Raw genomic sequence first — 14,435 nt, 5'->3', positions numbered from 1 at the left:
TACTGTTCAGAAAACTACATGTGAGAGTCATGCCTGCAGAGGGCTGCAGATATTGCTGTGCCATAGAGCTGTGATCTCTTTCTCTGGAAGCAGGAGAACAAGTCTTTCTTTGTAAGGGATGGGCGAGCTGTCTTTTCGTGGAAACATGACAAAGATGTTTGTCCTTTTCCACAAAATTAAGATGTGCTACTAAAATGGGCTGATTTTAAGGAGGAAATGTTTTATCGCTAGACAATCAGAAGATCAACAAATAACACTGATTTAGCTGGCTATAAACTAGAAAATAGAAATAGGTCAGGTTAGAGATCCTCAGGTCTGTACCCCATACACAACAAGACAGATAGTTCTGAAGCCACTGTAAAATGTGTAAAATACTTGGGCACAAATGTACCCCTATTTTTTTGCCAACCCCTGATAGTGTTTGCCCCGTGCCGTGAAGTTTGGGTCATCTTTATACTCTATTTAAAAATGCTTCTTGTATAATGTTTACTGTCAGGTAACTTACAAAACGTTTTGGAGCCTTCAGATCCCTGACAGTACCCAGAAACAATGAATTTCTTAGGTTATTCAAAACTTCCAACTGGAATCCACTATATAAAGTGGTTGCCACTGGATACTCCCATTGATTACTGCCTATTAATGTTTACAAAGAGTACTGACACAAAATAAAACATAATGGGATATGCACTGAACACGTGGTTGATGTTTTTGGCTTCTAGCACATCAATCCATTCTTTCTCAGTGACAGAAATCTCAAAGTTAATGAAATTGTTACTGCTGAGAGTTTAAATGTGATAAATCCTTTATCACTGCAGGGATTACACACAAATGAAAATAGAAATGTGGTTCTACCTGCTGCACTTCAGGAACTCCTAAACACAGGGATGAGCAAGGAAAAAGGAGTCTTCTTATTCAGATGGAATCTCCTTGTGTGGTTGAGGAATCAGAAGCTTCTGGATACAGCTAAAGGAAACCTTCAATAAGAACTCAATGTTTCCATTGTGAATCCAAATGTACTTTGAATTCAGAGGCAATGGGTCTCTGGGAACAAGATGCTTCGCAGGCAATGTTAACTAAAGGGAAGCAGTACCCATAACACTTACAGATGAGGGAGGGGAATCTCTAGAGACTTGTTGTAGTTCATTGTATAGGTCATAGAGGTAATTTAGCAGAGATTTCTCAGGTTATCACAGGGGGAAGAGGGACAGGTTGACAAAAAAATTGTTCATTGCCATAAAAGGATGTAGCAGTTTTTTTCCTTGAGCTTTTGTATACAATCTTCCTTGCCCGCTCCTGCTCTCAGCCCACCAGCTGGCATAGCTGTCATAGTACTGATGAGCATCAGGTGCTGTTGCAGTGCAGATAATACAAAGCCTGCCCCAGCCCAGGTACAAAAGATGGCACAAGGTCTTCCGGTTAACATAGACCTGAAATCCTGGCTGTGTAGAATTTCTCTTCAATAGATTAATGGTTTCTGAAAAGCAAAAGGAACGATTAAATACTCAGGTCCCTAGTTGGATCCTTTTATAACATTTCAGTGGGGATTTGGAGCTAACAGCCATTATACCACTATGATTTTTAATGCAAAAATACCCAAGGTTAGACTAAAGACATAAACAATAGGAATCGTCATGTCTGTGGCTCTCTTTTCAAGTGGCACCCTACTTGCACATGCTATATCCCACTAGACTAACTGGATTATGCAGTGGGAAAAAGAATCTGCTTGCACTTACACAGGAACTTTTCAAGCTACGAAGGAAAATGTTATGCTTTGCAAACCAAACTTCACTGCTCTTTATGTCCAAGATGACATTAATTCAAACTTCACCCAGGTATTTAAAAAACCTACCAAAGCAAAGAGAAGTATAGCTGTGTGATGAGAAAAAAAGTAAGTAGTCAGGTTAAGGGGTCCCACAGTGCCACAGCTGAGCCCATCTTCTCTCTCTGCTGCCTGAGAACAGGAGACAATGCCTGTAGTTAGTGGCCACACAGCAATTATACATTCATATCTTCTTCCAGAAATGAATCTCAGTCTCTTCTTTATGGCAGGGATACCAGGACCTCTCCAATGAAGAGCTTTTTTGTTTCCCTAAGGTCATCTGTGGTGCAAAGAGGACCATGCTTTGATAGTTTCTGCCACCTAATTAAGAAAGGGTTGTGTGAGTAAGCAAGAAGCCTGGGAGCTGATCTTTTGTGAACAGGGCAAATTTCATTTGTGCAAAAAGAAATCTGGGGCTTACACTGAATTATTAAATGAATTCCAGCAACAGATCCCTTTCCTTTGGAGTGATTTAATAATCACAGATTTTCCAAATGAAGGGGAGGTACAGAACATTTCCTGAAGGAAGTGTCAGTTTGGCAGCTACACCCCTTACCTGGAGATGTCCAGTGAAGTTCATTAAGGACTGGTGATGTGTTGTGATCATTTGTGTTGCCAAGCACCAGCTTTTCCATGATGCAATACGCAGAAATAAATATGTAAGCCAAAGCATTCAAGAGAAAAAAAGAGCATGGAAGACCACATTTGTCCCTGAGAAAAAAGACAGGTGGCCATAATCACACATATTAAAAACCCATCAGTCAGAAAGGTGGGAGAGCAAAGAATTAAGTCAGTTGCACAGGTGGCAAACTGAGGCACAGAAAAATAAGACTGATCTTAGGATAGAACTAGGAGAGAAATCTAGGACAAAAGCTCAAAGCTATAACCAGAAACAGTGCAGATATTTGATTTAGCAGCAAGTAGGAACAATTTCTAGGAAAAAAATTATGCTATTATAGATATTTGCAAGATAAGATGGAAGACATCCAAACTTCCAGTTTAAACCATCAAGGGAAGACAAAGGCCACAGAAGACTGTTGTAGGCAAACTGGACTGGGCCAGCCTAACAGCAATGCAGAATACAAAAGCAGAGGAATCAAAAAATGCATTCAGATCTTTTAACCATAGCTGCATGAAAATTGGCAGCATCCCATTGTTTTCTGGAGGAAGCAGTGGTGCTAAGTAGATAATAGATGGAAACAATGGATATCCCAGCATTACCCATTTTCTTAGAATGTTGCAGTTACATCCCAGCTCCTTTCTGTCACTGAAGGGAAATGGATCACAAACTGACAGACCTTTGATATCCACTGACCAGATCTGCAGTATTTTTTGAGACAGTCATGTTATTTCACCCATACTCAGAGCTTTTCAGCCTCGTATTTTGTGTGCTGGGTGCATATCTTTATCTTTAAGACAGCAGTAATTGGCATACTGCCTAGATCTAAGCACAGCTTATTTCCATGTTTCACCATTTTAGAAAAACTTTCCTTCTGAAAAGTCCTTGGCTTTGCTTCACACCACTTCATGCTACTAAAGCATCTTTGGGTGAAAGTTAGGAGTAAAGTAAACCAAATAGCTGCTAAATTAAAGACTATGACTTTAGACATAGACAAACAGAAGGGCATTTCAATGGGTTTCTATCTTTATTGCCAAGTATTTTCAATAGGCATACTGCTTTAACCGCTTCATCCTCCCTAACAGACTGGTCGCCTTCAAGATTGAAATAGGGACAAAGAGGCTTCAATGGAGAAAATGAAAATCATGCTCAGGCTATCAGGAGTGTTGGGAGGTATTTCAGTGTACTGAGACCTAAACAAGATCAGACTGGAACAACTGAAATGCTTCTCTTGCTGCTTGAACAAAATGGCACTGGAATTTCTCTACTCCCATGCACCCTTCATTTGCCTCTTTGTAGTTCTTTAAGGCACATTAACATGTTTCCTGTGCAGGAAACTCACCCTCTTTCTCAGATGAATTACCTGAAGCACCTCAGACATTTGAACATTTCTTGTCAGATGCATAAAACAAGTCTTACCTCAAATGGCAGTGAATCTGATGTGCCCTGACGGTTACAAGCAAGGCAACAAAGAGAATCAGTACATGTTAGCAGAGCTGAGAAACTCAGTGTCCCACTACCAGAAAAAAATAGGATTTGTCTCCAAAAGTGACAGTCCTGACTGCTGAATATAGAGACACATGTTCCAAATTTTATTAACATGGGTTTCCTTTGAATTGAACTATTCATTTGTGGGCCTTATCTTACAAACGTCTGAGACTCTGTTTTTCTGTGACAAAGAGCAAAGAGTAAAGAAAACTGTTGTTTTTGTTTCTTTAAAAAATGCTGCCCTGTTTGGAGGAAATACTTGCTGGCAGAACACCCTGTATCACAGGCCACACATCACAAGCTATGAGTATATTTCATACAATATGAAGGTAGCTTGTAGTATTACAGCCACTGAAAATGAAATATCTCAAATTGTTGAAAGGTAAGATAAATTTTATGGCTAGAAAAGATAGCAGTACAAATCTTCCAGCTAATTTAAATAAGATCAGCTGGATCAGGAAGATTCAGAGACTTGAATTCCCTTTCAGAGAACATACACAAAGTAATAGAGTTTGTTACACTGCAAGGTGTTTAGATGCTTCCTCCTAGGGCTGGACTTGACTCACACAGTGGATTTTTAGCTACGTCACTGGAACTAACAGGAAAAGTTATCAGAGTAATTTTCCAAGCCAAAATTAGAGTATGGAAAATACATTTGACTTTTGCTATCTGCCCTCTTAATTCATGGCAACTGCTTTATTTAAAAGTAGCTTCCTGAATTATTTGCAAATATACTGCAGGAAAGAACCTCCACTACAACAGAGATAAAAGTATTGTTTTGTTGTTTGTTTTTTTGTGTGTGTGCTTGTTTTTCCTAACAACTGGCAGCATGAGACTATGTTCAACCAAGTTATGCTGGGAGGACACAAAACCAGGTGCAGAGAGAAAGCAAGACTCTAATTATAGGACTTGCAGGACTGCATCCATCCCTTCTGATGTGGTTTTTCCACCCACTTTTCCTTACTTCCAGCTGAATAGCCACTGCTTACTAGAATGTACAGTGGGTGAAAAAGCTGAGTGTGAATTCACTGACGTGAGGAAGCTTCAAGGAGCTTCAACTCACCACAGCAATCTTTTAGGATCTTCTTGGGGGTATACCTGAAACACATGCATGGGTACCTAGATGTCACTCCAGGCCAGCAAGAGTGAATCAGCCAATACATTTTTACACTGGGGACAGAAACTAAAGCTTCTTAGGTTGATAGTTTTTGTTTTTAACCAGGAAAAGGTGCATTCATTTTTTGTAAGTGTGACAATCTCTTTTCAACATGGTAGGGCCTAGAGCTTTCCTACAGTCCATGAAGAGAAGAGTCCATGGCAAAAGGAGTCACAGGAAGCAGATACTTGCAACCAACAACTGTGTTCTACAACTAAAAGCAGCTGAGGTTTTGCTGTGGCAGTGATTTGCTAACCTTGCTAATGAGACATGCAGACACTTTGTCTTGAAATTCAAGAGCAATTGGCTGATAATCAACCAACCAAAAAAGCAAATGCTAAAATCTTGTTTAGTATTCTGCTGACAGTGCTGTAGAGGTTACATATGAATAAATGGGAAACAGCTGCTGGCTGCTGCTTTTCTATTGCAGCCCTGCCCAATATGACCCACTCACTGAAATATGAACATTGCAATAAACTGACTCTGCTCATGTGAACTTTGTGTGAGCCTTAGGTGAGTGGGGGTGGAGGAGAACAGCTTAGAAAGAACAAGATGGACAATATGCAGAATCAGTTATAAGGAACAGAGAGGGAAACTAAGAGGGGCAGGATGGAGGTTGTAGATTGCAGACGTTAATACCGCAAAGCAATGAGTGCTAGCACAGACTTGAGGAACTAAGTTCTAGACCAGCCTCTCTCCATCCTTGTAAAAGCATTTATTTCAATAGTAGGTTTTGAACAAGACTTCTCCAGCATCATAAGCACAAATTGACATATTTTAAGCTTTAAAGTGAGGCTTGGTGAAATATGGATAACATGCGAATCTCTGCTCTGTGCTGAGTAACAAGAATTTGTCAGAGGACCATATCAGCCCATATCTGACTACAGACTCAGGACTTTGGTAACATTCCATATTGATAGAGTGAATTCCAGCAAGTCTGCCTCCTAATGATATTTGGAAGGCCAATACAGCCCTCAAGGAAACATGCACCTCTGGGTGCTACAAACTCTGTTAGCCTCCAGAACTCAACAATTCACCTTTCACAATCGAGAGGAATACATCAAACATAGGTGGACAAGTTAGTACTCAAAGAACCAAATCCAGAACTAATATCTGCCTAAATGGACAGGGGATGCTAAGAAAGGGTAGCTGTAGCACCTGCTGGTGATATTAAGACTGCAATATTTGCTCAGGACTGCACAGGCCAAATAAGGAGCCAGTTGCTTTGGTGATGATGCTGGCATCACATTCACAAACAGCTCTTCCAGGAAGCCCAACTCTGGGAACTGAAAACCACACAGGTGGTGGAAAAACGCCTAGGGAAACCATGGTTCCACTGAGGATTGGCTGTGGTGCAGCCCAACAGAGAGCACTGCTATCACAGTCTTTGGTCATCAGTACAGTGACTTCACACCTGAATGCGTGAATGATCTCTTCAGGTCTGATCTCTCACACTTCACTTTCATGGAAATGTACATGTATATTCTCAGGATAATTTCTGTAGGCCTCATCCCTGCTGAGAGACCCACAACATCACATACATTATATGTGGTCTAGTCACAGATTAAGAGATGAGAAGTTCATTGCATTATTTGTACACTTGTTACTTTTTTCTTGATTATTTTGAGCCTAGAAGAGCAGCTGAAGCGCAGCTGAAGCAGGAAGAAAAGTTAACAATAAACTGCATGCAGGTAGAGATTTTGTGCTTTTTGCTATTGCACAAGACTAAAATTCTATGAAGAAAGAGAGATTTTGTTGGCATTAGGAAGTAAAATAGAAAACTGCTATCTCTTCAAGAAGTAGAAATGAAGCATTTGCACTTTACAGAAGGCAGCATAGGCACATAACAGACACTGACACAAAGTAATATTTCCTAAAGCTATTGTCAGGGTAAGGGTTGAATGCTTCTGTCACCAGTGGAGTCACATAGATGTATAGAGAGCAGATCTAGCTCAGAATTGGCAGTTTCTTTAATCTTGGTACATGGAATGAGTACTGGAATAACAGGAACCTGCCAGAGAAAAAGCTAGTTTTCAGCATCAATTAAGTATTTCTTCAGTCTTCTCCCCTGTAGCAACGAACATCTTATTTGGCTGCTGCTTCCCAGGACAAGAAACCTCTTTAAGAGCATCACCTGAGCACGGCATAAGATCTCTACACAGTTGGTATTTTGAATCAATGCCTAGGCACTAGACAAGTCTGGCTTTAAGAAGCTGGGAGAGGTTAGCAATGTGAATCTGGAGGGTAATCGTACCTCCTATTTTTAGTGGGAACTAAGGAAGGCTGTGTGGAACGAGCAGGATGCAGTAGGTATTTTGGACCTAAAAAGAGAAGGACCAGATGACCAAGCAGCAGACTTCATGCTGTGTGCTATCAGGAGAAACATGTGGAAAACTTTTCTAGGTAGAACTGTTTATCTGTATTGTAAACATCTTCATTTATAAGCAGTGAAGCAATAAAGCAACTTTTGTTGATAATATGCTAAAAATAAAGGGAGAGATCAGTCTGCTGATAAAAAGGGAAATTCAATAAGGTCTTTGTCCAGACTTTTCACAGAACAGTGACTTACCAGACAACTTGATTCTGGAAATGGAAGGAAAACGTGGTTTTTTGTGACACAGATTTGGGGGGAAAAAACCAAACTGGCTATTAATATTCAGACACAGTAACTAAGCACACAGTCACACAGCAACTTTGCTTCACCGAAAATGAATAGTAATTAAGTGGAACCGGCCACTGAGTTTGTTCTGTAAAAGACCCAGAGGCTGAGGAAGAAGGAATTTGTGACTGCTATCAGACAAAGGAGACAAGTGGAAACACTCCCTGGCTGTGCCATAAATATACAGCAACAGCTGTTGCAACCGAGACTAAGAGAATGTCTAGGCTGACATCCTGTCTCGCTATTGCTGGAAAGAAATAGATGCTAAAAGCTGTCATACAAAGAGGCCTCCAGTAAACCAGGGGGAACTCAAACAGCCACACTGTGCAGTTTCCTCCATACTACTAGCTCTGCTCCTCTTCTGCATTCTAAGAGCATCCATTGGGGATTTAAATTCAGAACTAACCTGAAATCACTGATAATGTTTTACTCCTACTATTCTACCTCAGCTGAAAAACAGTAGTGTATTTTCATCCAGTCAAACATGATTTCAAAATTGCTTTATTTGACATAACTCTTCTTGCTCTTTCAGTGTAGTAGAATAAAGCGAGATACGGGGTCAGGGCAACATATGTTGTCTGTATCACAGCACAGATCTCTGGGGCTCTCCAGCCATAAATGACAAACATTAAGGTATAGATGTTTTCAGGCAGAGGCAAGAGAAGAACTTAGTCGTGGCAAGAAAGATTTCTATTACTGGGAAGGATCAACTCCTGGGAAGTGGATTAAAGAAAAATACCTGAGCAACTACTTTATGAAGTAAAAGCATGAGGCACAGGTACTATTCCCACTGATAACTTTGACTTTTTTCAGTTATAAGCACTGACCAATAGTTCCACATTAAATACAAGTCAAGCCTCACTACCAGACATCTGTGATCTTGACATTGGTCCCAGCAGGCATTATATCCCCCATGCATACAGAGGCCATAAGGAACACTTTAGTTTTAAGGTGAATTTCCCTGTGTTGTATGGGTATTCACAAGCAGACACATGGAGAAAATGGGGGTTGAGCAGCACTGATACCACTCACTTTCAGACCCATGGCACAGTTTATGAAGGCTAGACTGAATGTCTTCAGATGAAAGTACTTGAAACAGACACATACAGAATAATCTCAAATTTTAATCCCATGCCATGCCAGTCAGGTAATGCAGCAATGGCTTTCTTGTACACTTGATTTTGTATCATTTTAGCTTAAACTGTGATAACTATTAGTACATTTGACAGCAGCTAAGCTTTACTGCGCTTTTCTTTATCTTTGATACAAACTGAGTTTATTCAAAATCATGATGACACAACGTGGCAGAGCAGAGATGGCAACATTTGCATCCACCATTTTTTTTTTTTTCCTTCTCCTTGTGCAAAGATTACAACCATATTTACTCCAGACGGGTTTTGAAAGAGTTCATCCAGCTCTGGGTGGAAATGCTGATATCTGAAAAGTCAAATTGTGTGGGTGGGCAAAGTCCCCTTAACAGCAGATTTCATACATGAGAACTGAAAAAAAGGGATTTTCTTCAAGATCGGAATGAAAACAAACCCAAGAAATAAGAAATGATGTAATAGGGTCATCACAAAATTGTTTTCTTTACAGTATAAACTGTTGTAATTATTACTTAATGACTGGAACTGGAGAACAGTTCCCCCCTGCACATGGGCATAAACCCATCTGTTAACTGTGAATCATGCAAATAATGTGACATCTGAGATTTCAGAGAAGAGTTTAACTGTTTTGCAGCTAGCCTTCCCTATACTCTACCCACTGTGCATACAGCTTTATGGCCTGCCTGTGAGGATTTGGTCAGAATTCAAGATATCTGATCATATTTTAAAGGTTCTGAAAGTAGTGACTCATGGGTCCTTGCCAGTAGTGAGTTTATAAGTGCTTAAGTTCAAAAACGCTCAGCATTCAGACCAAAATAACACCCTGCATAACAGTGAACACCAGCTTTAGGGAAGTTTGCTCAGGATGAGCTCTAAAGAAAGTCCATTTGACTTTGCAATCACAGCACTGCCTGGCAAGCTCAGGTGGTACCCTGGACTGTAACAAGGGGAGAGGCACAGGTTGAGAAAAGTTTTAGATACAGTCACACATGTTGCAACATAGAATCATAGAATCACAAGGTTGGAAGCCACCTACAAAATCATCTAGTCCAACCGTCTCCTCATCACCATTGCCACCACAAGCACTAAACCACATCACACAGCACGTCATCCAGATGCCCCTTGAACACCGCCAGGGACGGCGACTCCACCACCTCCCCAGGCAGCCATTCCAGTGCCTGACCACTCTGAGAGGAAAAAGTTCTTCCTTATGTCTAACATCATCTGCTCTGTGAAGCACTTCTCAGGGAATCGCATCCTCAACCCTTCAAGCTGGTCCTGCAGGCAGAACACTGTGAAGCCCACAAGAGTCAAAGGGTTCCCTGCACAGAGAGGTCCTGCTCTTGGGGTACTGAGACAGACCTTGTAGTGACAGCAGGTCCAGCAGCTCGAGAGCAACTCACTCACTTGCCATAAAACAATACTAAGTGGCAATGAAGGCAATGCTAAGCTGTCCACAGCCTGAGCATGGGGCAAGACTGAAGGCAAAGAATGTAGAAATAAAAAAAAAATGAGCAAGTGTATTTTCAGGCTCCATCAAGAATATCTAGAATTTCAGGAAAACTACATAGAGCACCGAAATACAAAACATTCACATTTCATGTATATACACAGATCAGCTGTTGGCTTTGATGTATACATCCATGCCATGTCTCTGCTGGGGCACAAGTCCTACTATGGAAGTAGGAAGAATAGTTTCTGAGCTACCCAAATCCCAGCAAAACCTGCACTGCCCATGCAGACTTGTCCATCATCCAGAGGAACAACCTAGTCTCCTGGAAGCTCATTCTTTACCTTGCTGATAAAATAAGGCCCAGTTATGAACAATTATTGCACACAGTCATGTCAAGATCATCCAGTAAGTAGTGCAGTTGGGCCATAAGACAAGCTTGATGAGTGTTAAAAAAAAAAAAGTGACTTTAAACAACTGAAACAGTGACTCAACATCAAGCAAGGGCTACTCCGGTTGTATTTTAACAACTGGACAGGCAAAAATAGATGATCAGCACATCCAAAAGCTTCTCCAGACTTCCCTGAAGCTCTCTGGTCTAGAAATTGTGCTGAAGTCCCTAAGAATAAGTACTGCAAGAGCTGTCCTACTTAGGAATAATAGTAATGGTAATAATAATCTAGACCATGGGCTGGAGAACAGTATCTGGTTTGAGTTCTATCTCTGACTCATTTTTCAACTAATTTTTTTCAAGATCTGCAAGGACCTGTGTGGGACCTCAGTGGAAGGAGGCTGTTAGGCACTTGCATTTCGTGTGGAACCCAAGGGTTATTCATACAACACTGCTCTTTCTATCTTGCCCTACCAGAGCTAGACTGATCCCATTGACTTACCTAGAGAAAGGGGATCTGTAATGACAACCTTTACAAGCTCCCTGAGGAAAACAAAGCTTAGGACTGTTTCAGACAGAATTCAGTCTGGGGGACAACACAGTCCTTCACTGACAACAGTAAATCAGACTAGAAATGTTCCTTAAAACTACCAGTAGCATCATGCTAGGCTGAATTTCTTGAGTTATCTGTGGGAGAATGAATTTTTATAAACAAACAAAACCATTGCAGTATTTTTGAAGAATGAAGTTCAAAACAAAACCAAGTCGTCAAAATAGCCCAAAGCCTTTCAAAACAATAAAACTCAGTCCAAACACACGAGCGTTTTGAGGCACACTGTACTGGGCAAAACAAGATTGCATGGGAATGCACAGGAGAAAAAGGACTCAGCTCTACTGGAGCAGTGGGCACATGGCCACATGCATTTCTGTAGCACTTTGTATTGACAGACTGTTCATGAGGAAGTGGTGGTAATTTTTCCCTTTCTGTGAAGAAGAAATGAAGTAGAGACAAATCAGTACATTTACTTCAGATCCTTTGTGGTCTAAGAAAGAAACAAAACTCCAGGCAACTTCCTTTGCTTTCAGGGTTGCCATCCAATTGACTGCAGTGTTCTCCTCTAAAGTACAGCAATAACAGTGGAGTGGCACAATCCTAGGCTGCAGCAAATGAGAACAACGAAATGTAGCAGCCATGGATATGGAAGAAAAACTGCTTACTTTTGGAAGGCCTCTGGTAGGCAGGGATCTTGCTAGAAATCCCTCTCCTCTATTGCCAATCCTTAAATGAGGTCTGGGAGGTGGTTCCTGGTTCCACTCCTGGTCACTTAAGTACATTGCACACACCTGAGCTCCCCAGGTTGGCCCTGCCTTCTCACCAAGTGCACAACAGGTCAGCACAACAGCTCAGTCAGTCAAACTCTCCTACAGGGATTAACCACATAGGTGGAAAAGGGAAGCTGTTTTAACAAGAGAAAAGGTAAGGATAGCAACAAATACGTAAGTGATGAACTGGTATTGACTGTAACCTCAAAACAAGCAGAAAGTACATCCAAACGCAGAAAGCATTTCAGACGTGACATCTGAGTTTAATCTGCTCTAATTTAACACATTTTCCATCCCTAGAACTGAAAACTCAGACATTGTTTCTGTTTTCTGTCATCTTTGGCAAATGCACAGACACCTACCAAGTTGCACCTTTTTCCAGAGTTCAATAGATATCATCTACATTAGCAAAAGAGGCTTCCACTCAATGCTGGCCCTCCCACACACAGATCTGAATTATCAAAGGTCTCTGCAGATGACAGCTCAAATAACCTGGGATGTCTCAGCTGCAAAAACATGGGGAGAGAGGAGAGCCCAACTCTGTCTTCATTCTCCGCAGCTACACTGAAATAAATTTTGAAAGATCCAAAGTAATCTTTTGTCTGTTTATAGAATTCATAAATTTGGATAACAGAAGAATCCCTGAAGAAATAAACAGATTATAACCACTAATAATCACTCACATCTCCTTCGGCCTTGTTAAAACCAAATGTCACTAGCTGTGGGAGTGTTATGAGAAAGATATCTAAAACTAACTGATCAAAACTTGGTGCACAGGTCAAGCAATGTGAAGGAAGGAACCTAATAAGGACTCTACTCTTCACCCTCCAAATTTCTAATGGCTGCTTGAAAAATTATTTCCACTAGATTCTTATCTGTGTATTTCCAAGGTAATTTGGAAATTACCTTTATGTCACACAAATTTGTCATTGACTGTTCCAAAAATTTACGTAGAGAGAAAGCCTTACCTACTTCTGAACAACTCAGGAATTCAGCAATCAGTCAGTCAAGCAATTATTAGCTTCAGCTGGTATAAACTGTGATATTATCTAAAATTCATCTGTCTTTATTATACCCTGCTACAAAGGAAACAACAAATCCAAGTATGCCCATCCAGCAAAGAGCAGCTTGGTCCTACAAAAGGGAGAGAGAATTTCCTGCAACAACAACAAAGGGAAAAAGAGCTGAGCAGAGAAGCTGGGTTGCAGGGTGAGAGAGATCTTTTCATTTCAGCAACACTTGTTAGCATTACATAGAAAGCTGGCTTGCAGGATTTCAACACACGCCTGTCTGCCTCTTCTGAGTTTCATAACTCAACCCACAACATAATTTGTTTAAACAGTGCTCTCACTCATTTCTCCTTGAATAAAAGGACACGTTCCCAAGGTTTTGAGGTGTCATTGGATAGTTTGTTGCTAAAGGAGAAACTGGACTGATTCCAGTAAAAATACACATGCGGGGAATCATAGCACAAACAGCAAAATAAGGCAGTACATATAGGATTACAACAAAGAAAACATGTAGTAAGATCAGCAACACACCTGCCTTAGAAAACCTTGCTTTTCAGAGGGAAGAGTTGTAGTTTTTGATAAAGACTATCTTTTACCTATATAGTGCAGCACTGCAAGAATGCACTGTGCTTGTGAGTTCCAGATATTGATACCCAGAGAAGGATGGGTTTATAACATACTCCTTGACTCCAAAAAGGATAAAAGAGTTATGCAGCTGTTTTTCCATCATCCTGCGGGCAGTCTGCTCAGGCAGTTGAGATAGGGAACTTCCAGGAGAGAGCTGTTCTAAATGCTTGAAAGAAAAAATGAAATGCTCTTTCCCAAACTTGCATGGGATCTCCTTTCCAGAGGGAAACCTTGTCATCAGTGCCCAAAGCACAGGTTGAGAATGAATGACAGCCTCTGGTCACTGGAAGCTACCGCAAACCCACAGTAATTGTGGGCCTGTGGGTCAGGTTTAGCTAGGACACAAAGAACACGGGGAATGGATACTCAGGCTGCATGTGAAACCCAGCTACATGCAGTTCAGTGGTTGGCAATCACAAACTGCAGCTTCCCTGTCTACAACCTGGTCATCCCCAGCTGTGTTCCTCTGCTGGTGAAACCCATTGCACACATCCCAACTGACATCTGCTCCCCTGAAAACTGAGCCACCTTGTGTAAAGTAAGCAATCTTGATCCTTGTCACCTTCCTGAGATGTGCACACAATGAAAATTCTAATTTTCATACTGTTTGATTTGTATAGTAACTGGACAGGGACACAAAACCCCTGCATTTGTCAGCTTGGGGTAGGTAATAAATGCAGGTCAAGTGACGTGAGATCAGGACTGTTTAGGTTCCCACATCAACTTCAATTCCTCCTGCTTCTTTTCTGCAGGTAGATCTGAGCTTCAAGCAAAAAAAATTTTTTTA

This window comes from Centrocercus urophasianus, unplaced genomic scaffold, assembly GCF_019232065.1.
Source record: "Centrocercus urophasianus isolate 14NV4802_14NV808 unplaced genomic scaffold, USGS_Curo_1.0 seq_24, whole genome shotgun sequence".
NCBI lineage: Eukaryota > Metazoa > Chordata > Aves > Galliformes > Phasianidae > Centrocercus > Centrocercus urophasianus.
The sequence above is the reverse complement of the archived record's forward strand: the minus strand, read 5'-3'. Positions refer to the sequence as shown.